Consider the following 12,234-nt stretch of genomic DNA (forward strand, 5'->3'; position numbering starts at 1 on the left):
CAGACACTACAGCACCGTTCACGTGGGCGGAAACAGTGTCCGTTCCCGGAAGAACGTCTCTGAAAGGTGAGACTTTTGGTTTATCGACTTAGGTTATTAAAGTGGAGTAATAAAGATATTCCGTTCTAACTTTATGAATGTTTCAGAAAAAACGAACGATGCAGACATTTTTTAAAGAGAGTTTGGAAGTTAGTTCTTTTAATATTTCAAAGAATTGCTGAATTCAGTAGAACACCCAGGAACGCTAAAATATGAATTAGAGAAGCCTGCAGAATCATGGTGAGCTTTACGGGTATGAAAAGAGTCGGTTTGCTACTGATGTGGCAGTTACGCCAATCAGCCCTACTGAATAAAAGATACATCTCATTGCAAATGTGGGTTGCGGTGGGCAGCCTGATAATCTAGTTGAGTATCTTGTCACTTGAAAACCATTATTATTAATATTATTTTCACAGTAATAGTAGGAAAGTCAGGAGAGAATAGAGTCTTTCGTAAATGGATTTATTAGCCTAATCTTGAAAATGATCATCACCCCCCAGCTTCTGTGGGCAAGTTAGTCTGCAGTGGGCTCTGGGCAGATCATATTTTTTAATGTTGCCAGAAATCTGGCTTCCTGCACAAATCTTGATTGTTAATTTTCACAGCCCCTATGCATCCTGTTTTGGGTAGGGTCAATTTCAGAGCCTTTAGGGTCTTCACTTTTCCAGTAGTAATAGGAATGCTTTGCAGAGTGGTCTTTCTGGAACCACATCCACCTTGGACTGTTTTTATTCTTTAATTATGAAACCTGTGAGAACCCGAACTCAATGGGATTGCCTTGTTTTTCCGGGTCTTGCAACTTTTCCGTCTCTGACAGGGTGCAGTCTTACCACTTTTCTCTCTCTCATTTTAGTGGAAAGTATTTGAGTTTTCCTTTGCTGACAGGTTTTCACCTTATACAAGTTCTGGCTTTCGTAGATTTTACTGTATAACAGAACATTTATCAATTCAAAATTTTTTACATGTACAGTTTGGTGATACTGATTACATTCTATCATGTGCAACCAGCACCATGATCCATTTCCAGATTATTCCACCACGATTAACAGAAACTCAGTGCCCCCTAAGCCAAGACTTCCCCTCTCTCCTGCCTCCTACCCTTGGTAACCACCAAAAAAAACCTGTTGCCGTCAAGTCAGATTCCAACTCACAGCGACCCTATAGGACAGAGTAGAACTGCCCCATTGGGTTTCCAAGGAGCACCTGCCTAGTGGATTTGAACTGCCGACCTTTTGGTTAGCAGCTGAACTCTTAATCACTATGCCACCAGGGTTTCAATCTCTCTAAAAATGGCATGGGGGCGGCGTCTAACCTCTGATTTCACAAGGAGGAAGGAGAATCATGATCAACAGCCCAGGGCTGATTCCTGTGAGGTGGAGGTCACACATGCCTCCACCCTCCACCCTCTTCATCAATTCTCACACCAACTGTCCCTCCCATGGCACTCCCTACTTCTTTGCTGAGTTCTATAATTCATTGACAATGCTCAGGATTATGGGTTTATTAGGGAAGTGACAGGTTACAATTCAGGTTCAGGAATGCTTAGGATACAGTTCTTCGATCAGGACAGCCTCTTCCCAGCCATGCCTGCCTCTCTCTGGCCCCTTGCCCACTGCCCTGCTTGGGCAAGCATTATAAAGTTCTTTTGGCCCCTTAGGCTCTACCCTGCTTGGGCAAGTGTTACAAAACTTTCAGCTCTGCTGATAAGTGCCCCGAGGCACACCACTCTGCCAGTAAGCCCCTGCTGGAAGGCTCACCTCTAGCTCCGTGGGTCACAAAGGAAGCACCCAACTTTGCCAGCAAGACTCCTGCTCAAAGGCACTAAGCTTTCTTGCTCCGTAGGCCTGGAAAGCCTACTGTGCCAACTCCTGCCTTTGTTTCTCTGCTGCCACTTCTCGCCATCTTCATGTTACAGCTTTCTCTTTCTCTTTTTCTTGGTCTGATTCCAGGAGCTTCTTAGCATAGGGATCCCAGGTCCACAGGATGTGCTCCACTCCTGGCTCTTCTTAGCAGTGGTGAGATCCTCTCCTCCTGCCTCTGGGATGGCTCATCTTAAGGCTAGTGGGATGGCAAAACTGACCAGTCCTTTTGTTAGTTTTCCATAGACCTCATTTGCATGGTCCCACCTGCACAGGGGTGCCATGAACTTTATTTGCATTATTAGCAAGCTATCCAATCCTCTTGGTGGGCCACAATTACCTTATTTGTATACTCTCACCCAGTTACTTGGGTGGGAGATACAAGACCATGGTGAGAAAGGCCATATGAAAGTGATCCATTGCGCTGCAGTCTCTGTGCGTTTGCCTGTGTCATGTAAGTGGACTCAAACAATATTTGTCCTTTTGTCATGGACTTATTTAATTCAGCATAATGTTCTTAGGTTTCATCCGTGTTGTAGCATGTATAAGGACTTCATTTCTCTTTGTGGCAGAATAATATTCCATTGTATGTGTGGATCACATTTTGTTTATCCATTCATCTCTTGATGGATATTTAGGTTATTTCCATCTTTTGACAATTGTGAACAGTGCTGCGATGCGCACTGGACTTTTAAATGGAGATTTCTCAGCTTCCCATCAAATGGAAATTTCTCATCTTCCTTGTTGCTACCTTTAGGAACTGACTTCTTTAGGCTCTTCAGGAGTCCCCTATTTAAATTCCAGGGTTGCTAAGGAGGACAATATCTTAAGTAAGGAGCTAAGACATAAGGGGAGAAGGGAAAGGAAGTTATATTTATTGAGTTCCTGCTATATGCTTGGTTTGTTTAACATTAGTTTTCTCATCAGGAAAAAGGGAATAATAATAGCTAATATTTATATATATATTTAATATTTATATAGCACTTACTATGCCATCAGGTACCATTTTAAGAATTTATTCCTTATAAGAATCTATGTGGTAGGTGTTAGTATTATTTCTCTTTTACAGATGAGGAAATAAGCATAGAAAACTTAATTTGTCCAAGGTCACAGCTAGTAAGTGGGGAGCCAGACAGCCTGGCTCCAGAGCCTGTGCGTTTAACCCCTAAGCTACATGCTGAGTCTGCATGGGGTTGTTATGAGAGTTAAAGGAGTGTCTGGCACAGTCCATGACTCAGAGCCACTCAATGTGAGAAGGCTATTTATTCCTTAAAGGTGTTCTGTCATGATTTTTTGCTGTTGTGTTGATTTTGACTCATAGCGGCCCTGTAGGACAGAGTAGAACTGCCCCATAGGGCTTCCCAGGTAGTAATATTTATGCAAGCAGACTGCCACATCTTTCTCCCATGGAGCACCTGGTGGGTTTGAACTGCTGATCTTTCAGTTAGCAGCTGAGTGCTTACCAAGGTTCCTTGTGTTCCGGCATAGAGGCGTTTATCCCAGACGCCACCAGGAGGCAGTATTGGCATTCAGTTTGTTTCCCATTGGGATTTCTAGGCCACCTAGGTGCAAAAGTCCTTTCTCCTTCAAGCCTTGTACTATCTGGCTTTACCATCCTCTTTAGCGTTTTTGTAATATCTATCAGTCCCAGGTCTGTCTCTCCAAGTTCTTTGCAGATTTGGACACCTACCTAATGGACTTCCCTTCCAGTTCAGCTCCACCTGTTATTCTGGGTGTTTTTAGCATCTAGAAGGATGATCTCTTCAATAAAAGTATGGCTCATTCAGCCACTCTTTAAGTCATCTATTTACTGCACAAATAGTTTATAAACATATGTGGGCACTTTGCCAGGCTCTTGGGAGAAAAATTTAATGATGAGATGCTTTCTGCTCCCAAGAACGTTATAGTCTAGTCAGAGCAATAGACACAAATCAAAAAGTGCAGTGAAGTGTTATGGATGCATTTGTAACCCAAACGTCTGTTGGCATCAACATGTTCCTTATGCCTTGGATAAGATTGGCCCAGGCTCCCAGTCCACAATTTGGAACATGTCCGGTGTCATCTCCTTGATTTCTGCAAACTGGTAAGCTTACTTTCTCATGGCCACCTCTGGCTCAGAGCTCCTGCCAGAACAGAGTTATTTCAGTTAAGAAATCACTTGTCATCCTGCACAGGTTATCCTTTTACTGGAATAAACGGACCCAGATATTGAGTGCACCTGTTCCCATGATTTCCACACCAAAAACCAAAAATAACCCAGAACCATTGTGAGTGAACCATATTAAATTGAAGGTTTGGGAAATTTGGAGAAGCATTTACATGAATAATCTAACATTGAGTATGAGGCAATCCTGTTCTTCAAAGTCCTGCTTTGTTATGTTAACCTCTCTCTCATCCCTTCCCCACCGCCAACTAGCCTTCTACCCCTAGATTCCTATTGATTTCTGTTATGGAACAGCTTGGATCTCTTTTGTGCCCTTGGGGTCTCACCTTCTACTCTAAAGAGAAATAGTTATTTTTCCAAACAAAATTTCCTCCCTGAGAGGGGCTAGATCTTAGGAGAGAGATCTGGACTGAAGTTAGGGATTTACAAGTCATTACTCCTCAGGTCAGGTTTGAAGCCAGGATGATGACTGGGATCAACAAACAAGGAGGATGTGTATGGCAAGAAGAGAAGGACTGGGATAGAATACTTAAGGGGATTAACTTTATATATTGAAGAGAACCCAGCAAAGGACAATGAGAAAGAATAGTAATAGAAGCAGGAGAGCTAGGAGAGAATGATTTCAAAGGAGCCAAGGGAGGAGAAAGCTGTGAAAGGGTGAGCATAGTCATTTAAGATGAAGACTGAAGAGAGTGCTCAGATCTGGCAGCTAGAAGTCATGTATGATCGTTTTATGGAACAGTCAAGACAGAAAGCAAATTGCAGTGGTCTGGGGAATCAATAGGTTCTTCCTCTTTTTCTGATCTTGTTTTACAGGCACCACCACCATCAACTCAATTATCGAAGGGAGGAACCTGGGAGTCAGTCTGAGACTCTTTCCTCTGCCTCACTTCCACATCTAAGCACCAGGCAGCCCTGTCCATTCTAGTTCTAAATGTCTGGAATATGTCCTCTTCTCTCTGTCCCCATTACCATTGTCTGAATTCAGATTCTTATTATCTCTGACTTAGATTGCTGCAGTAGACTCCTAGTTGGTCTCCCCACTTCCAGTCTTGCTCCACCTTTTTCACTGTTTCAGGGAAATCTCTAAGATATTGCTTAGGATTTATCAGTGACTTCCCAAACTCATTTCAAGGAGTCCCTGCCACTTTTTAACTTCATCTTCTGTTCTCTTACTTGCAGATTGTCCTTTAGTTATATGAAAATATTTGAATTGTCACGAAAGGAGAGACTGGAAGGGCTGACTCATTAGGGGGAGAGCAAGTGGAAGTACGGAGTAAGGTGTATGTAAACTTATATATGACAGTCTGACTTGATTTGTAAACGTTCACTTGAAGCTCAATAAAAGTTAAAAAAAAAAAAATAGTCTTTGAATGCCTGATGTTCTTCCATGTCTCCATGTCTTTGTATATGCTGACCACGATGGCTGGAATACCATTTTATGCTAGAGAGTGCCTTCTGATTGATCTCCCTCTTTTGTGAAGGCTTCCTATCCCAGACAAAGTTAAGTCTTCCTATATCTCCTTTTCTTTGTTATGAACTATTTCAAATATACTGAAAAATACAGAGAATAAAATAATATCCTTGTACTCATTGCCTAGATTTGACACATCTTTACATTTTTTTTCAGATACAATTAAATTAAAAGCCCTTAAAAATCCTTCCCTCTCTTTCTAAAAGTAATCACTTTCCTGAATTTAGCATTTATGATTCACAGCCATGTTTGTTTACTTTTATACATATGTGTCTCTGTAAACAATGTTGTTGGTGTTGTTAGGTGCCCTTGAGTGGGTTCTGATTTACAGCAACCGTATGTACCATAGAATGAAACATTGTCCGGCCCTGTGCCATTCTCACAGTTGTTGCTATGTTTGAGCCCATTGTTGCAGGCACTGTGTCAGCCCATTTCCTTGAGGGTCTTCTTGTCTTTCGCTGACCCTCTACTTTACCAAGCATGATGTCGTTGTCCAGGGACTGATCCCTCCTGATAACATGTCCAGAGTATGAGAGACGAAGTCTCACTGTCCTCACTTCTAAGGAGCATTCTGGCTATATTTCTTCTAAGACAGACCTGTTCATTCTTCCAGCAGTTCATGGTATATTCAGTATTCTTTGCCAACAACATAATTCAAAGGCATCAATTCTTTTTCGGTCTTCCTTATTCATAAATAATATATGGCCTATTTTGCATGCTTTAAAAATGTATATAAATGGAATTGTACTGTATCAATTACTTGCTACTTTTACATTATAGCACTTTTTTTTTTTAATAGGACTTGTTTATAGGACTTAGTACATTAAAAAAAAATTTTATTCTGCTGTAAGTGAAAGTTTACAAATCTAGCCAGCCTTTCATACAAAAATTTATATACACCTTGCTATGTATTCCTAATTACTCTCCCTCTAATGAGACAGCACACTCCTTCCCTGCACTCTCTATTTTCGTGTCCATTCAGCCAGCTTCTGTCCCCCTCTGCCCTCTCATCTCCCCTCCAGACGGGATCTGCCCACATAGCCTCATGTGTCTACTTGATCCAAGAAGCTCACTCTTTACCAGTATCATTTTCTATCCCATAAAAAAAAAAAAAATTTTTTTTTTTTTTAATCCCATAGTCCAGTCCAATCCCTGTCTGAAGAGTTGGCTTTGGGAATGGTTCCTGTCTTGGGCGAACAGAAGGTCTGGGGACCATGACCTCTGGGGTCCTTCTAGTCTCAGTCAGACCATTAAGTCTGTTTTTTTTTAATGAGAACTTGAGGTCTGCATCCCACTGCTCTCCTGCTCCATCAGGACTTAGTACATTTTATTGTGTTAGTTTCCTTAGGACAGGGTTTTTTATTTTCTTTGTATTAGCTTTAGCATACTTCCTCACACGTAGTAGGTATTCAGAATGGTAACAAACAGATGAGATTATGGGTACCTTTTTTTTTTAAAGTAATTTTTAATGTGCTTTAAGTGAAAGTTTACAAATCAAGTCAGTCTCTCACACAAAAACCCATATACACCTTGCTTTTTTTTTTTTTTTTTTCTAGTGCCATCGATACACACTCCCAATTACTCTCCCCCTAATGAGACAGCCTGCTCTCTCCCTCCACTCTCTCTTTTCATGTCCTTTTCGCCAGCTTCTAACCCCCTCCACCCTCTCATCTCCCCTCCAGGCAGGGGATGCCAACCTAGTTTCAAGTGTCCACCTGATCCAAGAAGGTCACTCCTCACCAGCATCCCTCTCTAACCCATTGTCCAGTCCAATCCATGTCTGAAGAGTTGGCTTTGGGAATGATTCCTGTCCTGGGACAACAGAAGGTCTGGGGGCCATGACCACCGGAGTCCTTCCAGTCTCAGTCAGACCGTTAAGTCTGGTCTTAGGAGAATTTGAGGTCTGCATCCCACTGCTCTCCTGCTCCCTCAGGGGTTCTCTGTTGTATTCCCTGTCAGGGCAGTCATCAGTTGTAGCCGGGCACCATCTAGTTCTTCTGGTCTCAGGCTGATGTAGTCGCTGGTTCATGCGGCCCTTTATGTCTCTTGGGCTCGTAATCACCTTGTGTCCTTGGTGTTCTTCATTCTCCTTTGATCCAGGTGGGTTGAGACCAATTGATGCATCTTAGATGGCTGCTTGCTAGCGTTTAAGACCCCAGACCCCTCTCTTCAAAGTGGGATGCAGAATGTTTTCTTAATAGATTTTATTATGCCAATTGACTTAGATGTCCCCTGAAACCATGGTCCCCAGACCCCTGCCCCTGCTACGCTGGCCGTCAAAGCATTCAGTTTATTCAGGAAACTGCTTTTGGTTTAGTCCAGTTGTGCTGACCTCCCCTGTATTGTGTGCTGTCTTTCCCTTCACCTAAAGTAGTTCTTATTTACTATCTAATTAGTGAATGCCCCTCTCCCACCCTCCCTCCCTCCCCCGTCTCGTAACCATAAAAGAATGTTTTATTCTCAGTTTAAACTATTTCTCAAGTTCTTATCATAGTGGTCTTATACAATACTTGTCCTTTTGCAACTGACTAGTTTCACTCAGCATAATGCCTTCCAGGTTCCTCCATGTTATGAAATGTTTCACAGATTCCTCACTGTTCTTTATTGATGAGTAGTGTTCCATTGTGTGAATAAACCATAATTTATTTATCCGTTCATCCATTGATGGGCACCTTGGTTGCTTCCATGTTTTTACTATTGTAAACAGTGCTGCAATAAACATGGGTGTGCCTATATAAAAAAATATGGGTACTTTTTTATATTCTGTGACCTTTTCTATATTTTCCAAGTTTCTACAACAATTATTTTTGAAATGAGAAAAAAAAATCCAATAATTTTCCTTGCAAATATTTTATAAGCTGCAGGGCCAGGAGCCCAGCTGTTACTGGAAGGAATGGCTGGTGTCTAGCGGCGCTTCCTCTCTAAATCTGGTTTTGTGTAGTCTGAATAATCTCTCACGGCATGAACACCTTTCTCATGCTTTGTAATACAGGTTGATAGTTTTTCTTTCCTACAGGGTCTTACTGTGATTCCCCTCATCCAATATCCAGTTCCAGTTGCTATCAAGTTGATCCCAGCTCGTCGCGATGACCCCTTGTGTCAGAGTAGAATTGATACGTGTGGCTGATTTTTTTGGAAGTAGATCACCAGACCTTTCTTCTACAGTGCCTCTGGGTGGACTAGAACCTCCAGTCTTTCAGTTAGCAGCTACCCAGGGACTGTTGTTGTTGTTAGGTGCCGTCAGTTTGATTCTGACTCACAGCAACCCTGTGTACAACAGAATGAAGCGCTGCCTGGTCCTGTGCCATCTTCACAATCGTTGTTTTGACTGAGCCGGTTGTAGCCGCTGTGTCTACCCATCTCACTGAAGGTGTTCCTCTTTTTTGCTGACCAAACATGATGTCCTCCAGGGATTGATCCCTCCAAATAACACGTCCAAAGTATGTAACATGAAGTCTTGCCATCCTTGCTTCTAATGAACATTCTGGCTGTGCTTCTTCCGAGACAGCTTTGTTGGTTCTTCTGGCAGTCGATAGTATATTTGATATTATTTGTGAAAACCTTAATTCAAAGGCATCAGTTCTTTTTCGGTCATCCAGCTTTCACATGCGTATGAGGTGATTGAGAACACCATGGGCTGAGTCAGGAGAACCTTAGTCTTCAAGGCAACGTCTTTGGTTTTTAACACTTTAAAGAGGTCTTTTGCAGCACATTTGCCCAATGCAATGCATTGATTTCTTGACTGCTGCTTCCATAGGTGTTGAATGTGGATCCAAGTAAAATGAAATCCTTGACAACTTCAGTCTTTTCTCCATTTATCATGATGTTGCTTATTGGTCCAGTTGTAAGGATTTTGTTTTCTTTATGTTGAGGTATAATCCATACTGAAGGCTGTAGCCTTTGATCTTCATCAGTAAGTGCTTCAAGTCCTCATCACTTCAGCAAGCAAGGTGTCATCTGCATATTGCCCGTTGTTAATGAATCTTCCTCCAATCCTGACGCTAGATTCTTCTTCATATAGTCCAGCTTCTCGGATTGTTTGCTCAGCATAGAGATTGAGTAAGTATGGTGAAAAGATACAAGCCTGACACACACCTTTTCTGACTCCAGACCATGTGGTGTCCCCTTGTTCTGTTCGAACAACTGCCTCTTGATCCATGTACAGGTTCCTTGTGAGCACAATGAAGTGTTCTGGAATTTCCATTCTTTGCAATGTTATCCATAGTTTGTTATGATTCACACAGTTGAATGCCTTTGTGTAGTCAGTAAAACACAGGTAAACATCTTTCTGGTATTCTCTGCTTTCAGCCAAGATCCATCTGACTTCAGCAACGATATCCCTGGTTCCACATCATCTTCTGAATCTGGCTTGAATTTCTGGCAGTTCCTTGTTCATGTACTGCTGTAACCATTTTTGAATGATCTTCAGGAAAATTTTACTTACGTGTGATATTAATGGTATCGTTCAGTAATTTCCTCATTCTGTTGGATCACTGGTCTTTGGAATCAGCACAGATATGAATCTCTTCCAGTCGATTGGCCAGGTAGCTGTTTTCCATATTTCTTGGCACAGACGAATGAGCACCTCCAGTGCTACATCCATAGGTTGAAACATCTCAATTGGTATTCCATCAATTCCTGGAGCCTTGTTTTTTACTAGTGCCTTCAGAGCAGCTTGGACTTCTTCCTTCAGTATCATTGGCTCTTGATCATATGCTATCTCCTGAAATGGTTGAATGGGCACCAGTTCTTTTTGGTACAGTGCCTCTGTGTATTCCTTTCATCTTCTTTTGATGCTTCCTGCCTCGTTTAATATTTTACCTGTAGAATCCTTCAATACAGTGACTTGAGGCTTAAAATTTTTCTTCAGTTCTTTCAGCTTGAGAAGCACTGAGCGTGTTCTTCCCTTTTGGTTTTCTAACTCCAGGTCTTTGCACGTTTCAGGACAAAACTTTGTATTTTCGAGCTATCCTTTGAAATCTTCTGTTCAGCTCTTTTACTTCATTATTTCTACCTTTTGCTTTGGCTACTTGTCATGGATTGAATTATGTCCCCCCAAAAATGTGTGTATTAACTTGGTTAGTCCATGATTCCCAGTATTCTGTGGTTCTCCTCCATTTTGTAATTGTAATTTTATGTTGAGAGGATTAGGGTGGGATTGTAATACTACCCTTACTCAGGTCACCTCCCTGATCCAATGTAAAGAGAGTTTTCCTGGGGTGTGGCCTGCACCACCTTTTATCTCTCAAGAGATAAAAGGAAAGGGAAACAAGCAGAGAGTTGGGGACTTCATACCACCAAGAAAGCAGCACCAGCCGTAGAGCGCATCCTTTGGACCTGAAGTTCCTGTGCTGAGATGCTCCCGGACCAAGGGAAGGTGGATGACAAAGACCTTCTTCCAGAGCCAACAGAGAGAGAAGGTCTTCCCCTGGAGCTGGCACCCTGAATTCAGACTTCTAGCTACTTTACTGTGAAGAAATAGATTTCTGTTTGTTAAAACCATCCACTTGTGGTATTTCTGTTGTAGCAGCACTAGATGGGTAAGACACTACTCTGCGTTCAAGAGCAAGTTTTAGAGTCTCTTCTGACATTCATTTTGGCCTTCTCTTTCTTTTTAATAACCATTTGCTTTCTTCATGTATTATGCCCTTGATGTCATCCCAGAACTTACCTCGCCTTTGGTCATTGGTGTTCAATGCTCATCTTGAGATGGTCTCTGAATTCAGGTGAGATATACTCAGGATTGTACTTTGGCTCTTGTGGACTTGTTCTAATTTTCTTCAGCTTCCACTTGAACTTGCATATGAGCAACTGATGGACTGTTCCATGGTTGGCCCCTGGTCTTGTTCTTACTAATGATATTGAGCTTCTCCATTGTCTCTTTCCACAAATGTAGTCGATTTGATCTTGTGTATTCCATCTGGCTGTTTATGTTGTTGAAAAAAGATATTTGCAATGAAGAAGTCATTGGTCTTGGAAAAATCTATCACGTGATCTCCAGCATCATTTCTTTCACCAAGGCCATAGTTTCCAACTACTGATCCTTCTTCGTTTCCAACTTTCGCATTCCAATCACCAGTAGTTATCAATGCATCTTGATTGCATGTTAGATCAATTTCATACTGCAGAAGTTGGTAAAAATCTTCAATTTCTTCATCTTTGGCATTAGTGATTGGTGCATAAATTTGAATAATAGTTGTATTAACTGGTCTTCAGTTTGTTGCATCTGTCAGTATGTTGTACTGTGGTGGCTTACATGTTGCTGTGATGGTGGAAGCCATGCCACAGGTATTTCAAATACCAGCAGGGTCACCTATGGTGGACAGGTTTCAGCTGAGCTTCCAGACTAAGACAGACTAGGAAGAAGGATCTGGGAGTCTATTTCTGAAAAAATTAGCCAGTGAAAACTTTATAACTAGCAGTGGAACATTGCCTGACCTAGTGCTAGAAAATGAGCCCCTCTGGTTGGAAGGTACTCAGAATATAATTGGAGAGAGCTGCTTCCTCAAAGTAGAGTTGATCTTAATGACATGGATGAAGTAAAGCTTTTGGGATCTTCATTTGCTGATGTGGCAAGACTCAAAATCAGAAGAAACAGCTGTGAAGATTTATTAATAATTGAAATGTGGAACGTACAAAGTATGAATCTAGGAAAACTGGAAATCATCAGAAATGAAATGGAATGCATAAACATCGAT

At 41.7% G+C, this 12,234-nt stretch overlaps 1 protein-coding gene across 2 annotated transcripts in view; it reads left to right on the top strand.

The window, feature by feature from the left end:
• The first annotated feature begins 18 nt into the window (after positions 1-18).
• Positions 19-12,234, top strand: part of HSD17B6 (hydroxysteroid 17-beta dehydrogenase 6) — a 39,920-nt gene continuing 27,704 nt past the window's right edge. For both annotated transcript variants that reach the window (XM_049883616.1, XM_049883617.1), the window contains exon 1: positions 19-66. The gene's annotated coding sequence lies outside the window, so the exon portion shown is untranslated. The remainder of the gene's footprint in view (positions 67-12,234) is intronic.

Source organism: Elephas maximus, chromosome 4 (genome assembly GCF_024166365.1).
Source record: "Elephas maximus indicus isolate mEleMax1 chromosome 4, mEleMax1 primary haplotype, whole genome shotgun sequence".
NCBI lineage: Eukaryota > Metazoa > Chordata > Mammalia > Proboscidea > Elephantidae > Elephas > Elephas maximus.